We start from the raw sequence: 6,201 nt of genomic DNA on the forward strand, positions 1-6,201 counted from the left end.
CAGGCCTGTTCCGGAAGAGGATTCCGGAAGTGCTCCGAAGTCACGCCCCCTGTTTAAATCTCAGGGCTGAGCCCGCCTCTCTCTTGTGTTCTTTACACTACAGGTGTCTCTTTCGTGGTCCTGGAGTGTGGAGTCCCCTCCCCTTTTGGAGAGGGTCTTTGTTATCGCTCAGGGTTCGCGCCCCAGACCCTGACTCCTACTTCTGGGTCAGAGTTAGGTGCATGTTTCATAAATAATCGCAGTCGCCTACATTAAAGCCACAGGAACTCCCTATGTTCCTCAGCCGCTTCGGGCTGTCGGGCTCCCGCGTCATTTCCTTAAATTTGTTGCCTTCTTTTGCCTCCTCTGGCCCATCTCCATCTCCACCTAGTTAACATCTACTCTCAGTCCCTCCAGAATTGAGAACTACACCTGAATATCCCTATTCCTTAATTATATGTTGGATTTCTAAGAGGGCAGGGCCCTGTGCATCTTGTTAACTGCTGTATCTAAGCATCTGCGTGGCGATAGGGACCTAATAGCTGAGATTGGGAGCGCTGACATAACTTGCTTAATGTCACAAAACTAGTAAACGGCAGAGTCAGAATTTGAACCCAGCTTTTGTCTGACTGCAAAGACTCATGCCTTTCCCTCTAGACATTGGGACCTAACCACTTTGCCATCTTCCAATCTTCACCTCTCTGCAAGGAAACACTGCTCCTTCAGCACCAGGTACTTCAGCAGAAACCTCATTTCCCAATAATCAGGACTTAAGGATTTTTTTTCCAATCTGTGATTTTACCTATATATTAAATTTTACAAACATGTGAAAGATTTATTCTCATGGATCATCCTCACTGCAAGTAATAAAATTATTAAGAGAAAATGTAGCTCTCCAATACAATACAACACAATTTTTAAAATTAGGACTGTCCTTGCCCTTAGTACCTCTAATGTTTTTTGTTTTCCCCATAACTTAATTCCAGCAACTGAGCACCCTCTAGGTGCCCAAACCCTTCCTTACCTTGTGCAGTTCAGCTGCTGACAAACAAGAGCTTCAGGTGTTCAAGAAGGTAAGGTTTCTTATTTAGGAAATTCCTTTTGGGGATCTATAAGAAAGGAACACAGGACTGGAAGCCAAGGGACGTGAATTCTAGTGTTTGTTCTGTCGCTTAGAAAGTCATTTCAACTCTTCAGACCTCAGTTTCGGGCCCAGTGTGGGCACTGGATCAGTGATTCTCATTCCTGAAGGTATATCAGTCATCTAGGGTCCTTTAAAAGACCTGGATGCCAGAGGAGAGGCCCAGAGTCTGTACAGTATTTCTTCCCCCTCCCCAATTTTCTATGAAGCATTTCAAATATATCAAAAAGTAGAAAGGATAGTATAATGAACAAACTATATACCCAATTCAACAAATGTTAAGATTCTGCTATGTATATTGATGTCTATGGAATTTTTAAAAAATATGCATATGTATATGCATATATATATGGTTAGGGTTTTTGGCTAAGCTGTGTAAATGCAAATTGGAGACATAACCTTTCACTCCTAAATATTTAAGTATGTATCTCTCAAGAATAAGATCATTATAACTACAATAGTGTTTTTATTCCTTAAAAAATTAATAGTTTGCGGGAGAAGCTGGGTAAGAGGGAGCAGTATGTTCGCGGAAGTCCCCGAGGACTTCCAGCCTCTGCAGAGGAGAAGAAGGAAATGGAAGACAAAGTGACTAGTGCAGAGAAAGCTGAAGAAGCAAAATTAAAAGCAAGATACCCTCATCTGGGACAAAAGCCTGGAGGTTCAGATTTTTTAAGGAAAGATTGCAGAAAGGGCAAAATATTTTGATTCTGGGGATTACAACATGGCTAAAGCAAAAATGAAGAACAAGCTACTTCCTACTGCAGCCCCAGATCAGACAGAGGTCACTGGTGACCACATTCCCACTCCACAGGACCTTCCTCAACGGAAACCATCTCTTATTGCTAGCAAGCTGGCTGGCTAATTAAAAGAGCTGAACTGCATGAATCTTCTAATTCCCATTATTTCTCCTTAATATGTTACTTCTCTGCTTTTTATTTCCTTTCACTCACTAAGTCATTTGAGAATTATGGCTTTGCAGGTAGTGGTAGTGTGTATGTAAGGGAATATACATGTGTAGAGTTTTGATTAGTTTAACAGTGCACTGATAAAAAGAACATGTTAGAGCAACATAATCTACTTGAAAATAATTGTATATATTACCTAACTCCTAGTGTAGGGCCGGTTCCAACAAGTAACAAGCAAGTTTTACAATTTTAATGCTTTGGCTTTCTTTAATTCATCTTAATTATAGCTTTGTATGTTACTCTTATTTAATATAGCCTCTATTGTATTGATTTCCTCTGCATTTTCCTTTTGGATTTTGTAAAACAGAAGTTTAAGACCACAAGTTAGAAGAAAGGTCACATATTTCAAACACAAATAGATTGGGCTTCAAAAGATTTGTATCCTGTGCTTGAACTTGAATGGCCTTAAATCTGTTTCAGCTTTAACAATAGAATTTTACTTGGGCAATATTTGCCCATTCTGGTGTAACTTATGTGACTCTAGTGCTTAACAGCTGCTGTTGAAGCTAGTATTCCTATTCAGTTTTATAGTGTCAGAATACCTTTTGTTGTTGAAGATGTGAATGAAGTGTGCATGTGCATCAACTGTTGAATTCACTTTTGTGCCATTTTTGTAAGTACAGTAGTTTTGCACAACCTCTCAAAAAATATTAATAGTTTCCTAATCTCTAAGCCATAGGCAAATTGTCTTTTATGGCTGTTTTCTTCAAACACAGTGTCCAGTCTGGGACTTCCCTGGCCGTCCAGTAGTTAAGACTCCATGCTTCCAATGCAGGGGGTGCAGGTTCAATCCCTGGTTGGGGAATTAAGATCCTGCATGCCACATGGCATGGCCAAAAAATTTTTTAAAATAAAATTGCAAAACAAAATGTCCAGTCAAGGTTCATACATTACCTTTAGTTGTCATAAATCTTTAATCTCTTTCAAATCTAAAACAAAACCCCTCACTTTTTCTTTATCGTGATACTGAATTTTTAAAGAGACTGAGCTAGTTTCTTGTGGAGTGTCTCGTATACTGAATTTGTCTGATTGTTTTCTTATGTGGTCATTTTATTTATTCTTCTATCCCCTGTGTTTCCTGTAAGTTGGAAGGTAAATCTAAAGGCTTGAGTAGATTTCATTTAAAACACTTTTGACAAGAGGACATGATGCTCTCAGCTTCATATCCCAACATATCAGGAGGTCCAGAATGTCAGGTTGTCCCACTGCTAGTGCTAGGTTGGCTGATCTCTGGATCTCTCCGTTGTAAAAGTAGATTTTGTTTCTCTTTGCAGTTTTCTGTAGGGTGGTACTTTGGCATATGAGAATATCCTGCTCCCCAAGAACCTTTCCTCATGGTTTTAGCATCCACTGATGATCTTTTTTTTGACTCAGGAATTACATTTGGGGGTACACAATGGTAATTTTTCTAACATTTCACTTCGTATTCGTTTGCTAGTTTTCTTCTGTAAAGAAGAGCTTTCTAGGGAAAGCTGGTGGTCCAGTGGTTCAAACTCTGTGCTTCCGCTGCAGGGGATTCTGGTTCAATCCCTGGTCAGGGAACTAATATCCTGCATTTTGCATGCCTGTGCAGCATGACCAAAAATTTTTAAAAATTAAATAAATAAATAAAAGCAGAGCTTTCTATAACCAGTTGAGGCTGAATTATAGTTCCTCCTAAAAAGTCAGGGTAAATGCTAATTATTTTCTCTTTAATTACTAACATTCAGAGTAAGAACTTAGCATGAGTCACTTCCAGTAGTGACAAAGAGGTTTTCCCCTTTCTGTAATTTTCTTTAACTTTTTAGTATCACTTTAACGGATTTTTATTCATTGTTTTATAATCAAACATGGTCATTATTATTTTTGATGTTTGAATTTTCCCAAAGTAGGTCATTAGGCTTCCCTTCAAGTTGGTCCAATGTTTTGTTTTTTTAATAAATTTATTAATTTATTTACTTTTTTCTGTTTTGGGTCTTCGTTGCTGCACATGGGCTTTCTCTAGTTGCAGCAAGCAGGGCATACTCTTCATTGTGGGGCGCGGGCTTCTCTTGTTGCACAGCCCAGGCTCTAGGCGCATGGGCTTCAGTAGTTGTGGCGCGTGGGCTTCAGTATTTGTGGCACGTGGGCTCAGTACTTGTGGCTCACGGGCTCTAGAGTGCAGACTCAGTATTTGTGGCGCACAGGCTTAGTTGCTCCGTGGCATGTGGGATCTTCCCGGACCAGGGCTCGAACCCACTTCCCCTGCCTTGGCAGGAGGATTCTTAACCACTGCGTCACCAGGGAAGTCTCCAATGTTCTTTTGACACACTTCCTTCCTTGCTTTCTGTCACCAGCTGTCTCAGGTTGACCTTGTACTTTCCCTGGCCCAAACCTGGAATCAGCCATTTCTCCAAGGTACTCTGATTCCTTTTTGTAGAAGCCACAATCTGATGCACAGCCACTGGACTAGATTTTAGTGGATTTCAAGCTTTATTTTAAACCATAGAATCTTCATTCAAATGAAATCTGTCTCCGGAGCTCACAGTGTAAAATAAAGCTTCATCTCTTGAGGGATGTCCCCAGAATCCTAGACTCCACAGGTCACAGAAACTCTGGACTATGGAATGGCCACATTCTCTTCCAGAGCTGTTGCTCTGGATTCCAGTTTGAGGTTTCAAACCCCACCCACAGGCCCTGCAGCCTTTTGTCATACTTCCCATTACGTACTTCCTTCTCACACTGTCTGACCATGCAGAGGACTGGTCCAGCTAGGAGAGAGCCCTGGAGACCCCTTGGCAGCAGCAGGAACAGCCTGGAGCAGAAGACCACTTAAGACCTCTGCTGCCTCAGAGATAGGAAACAACACTTCAGAAACAATTCGGGACCACAGTTACAGAGTATCTGCCATAGACTGAATGTTTGTGTACACCCACCCCCCCCAGCCCCACACTAAATTCATGTGTAGAAACCTAATCCCCAGTGTGATGGTGTTTGCATGTGGGGCCTTTGGGAGGTGATGAGGTCATGAAGGCAGATCCAGTCCTTGGATCTCATCTCTGTCTACACTCATTCCCTTGATGGTCACATCTGGTTTGTTTTTAAAAATCTACAAGCTGAAGACTTTCAAATTTATGTCTCCAGTCCCAACCTTTCCTCCTAACTTCAGATTAGTGTATTTAACTGCCTACTTGACATCACAGGTCCAAAATCAAATTCCCAAATTTCTGCTGCACCCCACAGGCTTCCTCTAAATCAGTATGTGACAATTCCATTTTTCCAGTTGCTCAAATAAAAACCCCGGCGGCCAACTTGACACCTCTTTCTCCTACACCCTATATCTAATCCATCAACAAATCCTGTCACTCAAATGTCACCTAATCAGTGAGGCCACTCTATGTAAAAAAGCAATACACACACACAGTCCCTATTCTCCTCACTCCACTTTATATTTTCCTACAGCACTTATCACCATTTAATATTATTTGTGTACTTGTTGATTTCCTTATGGTCTATCTTCATTCACCAGAATGTAAACATCTTAAGATCAGGAATTTTGTCTTATTCACTCACTGCTGTATTCTGGTGCCTAGAACAATGCCTGCTGCCTCTATTAAATATCTGTTGAATAAATGAATGAATAAGTCTGAGAAGAGAGGCACCATACAAATGCTAAATTACTGGGAATTCCCTGGCGGTCTAATGGTTAGGACTCCGCAATTTCACTGCCAAGGGCCCAGGTTCAATCCCTGATCGGGAACTAAGATTCCACAAGCCACGAGGCATAGCCAAAGACAAAACAAACAAACAAAAGACAAATGTTAAATTATTAATAAATATTTACATTTAAATGGCAAACAATGGTAAGTATTTGTATATTGTTGATTGTTTCAGGCTTCAGAACTTATTACTTTTTAAAAGAGAAGCATGTACACTGTTTCTTGAAATTCTTGAATGGAGTAGAAAGGAAGCAGTGGCTTTCTAGTCTCATTTCTTCAACCTGCATCCACGTGTTATTTACACCTCACACTTCGTCGGCAGTTGGTAAGTGTTAATTAAAATGTTTATTAATACAGACGTAATTCATGATCTGGGGTGTGTATGTTTGCTTGAATTTACATAATGAGCCCTCTGTGCCTTACTAAAGTGAAGAACAAT

General features: G+C 40.6%; 1 pseudogene across 1 annotated transcript; it reads left to right on the forward strand.

Annotated features, from left to right (window-relative positions):
• Positions 1–1,634: 1,634 nt before the first annotated feature.
• On the forward strand, positions 1,635–2,108 carry LOC307195903 (cAMP-regulated phosphoprotein 19-like; annotated as a pseudogene). Its single transcript has one exon. The product of its transcript is annotated as a cAMP-regulated phosphoprotein 19-like (transcript).
• Positions 2,109–6,201: the final 4,093 nt, after the last annotated feature.

Source organism: Stenella coeruleoalba (assembly GCF_951394435.1).
Source record: "Stenella coeruleoalba genome assembly, chromosome: 13".
Lineage (NCBI taxonomy): Eukaryota > Metazoa > Chordata > Mammalia > Artiodactyla > Delphinidae > Stenella > Stenella coeruleoalba.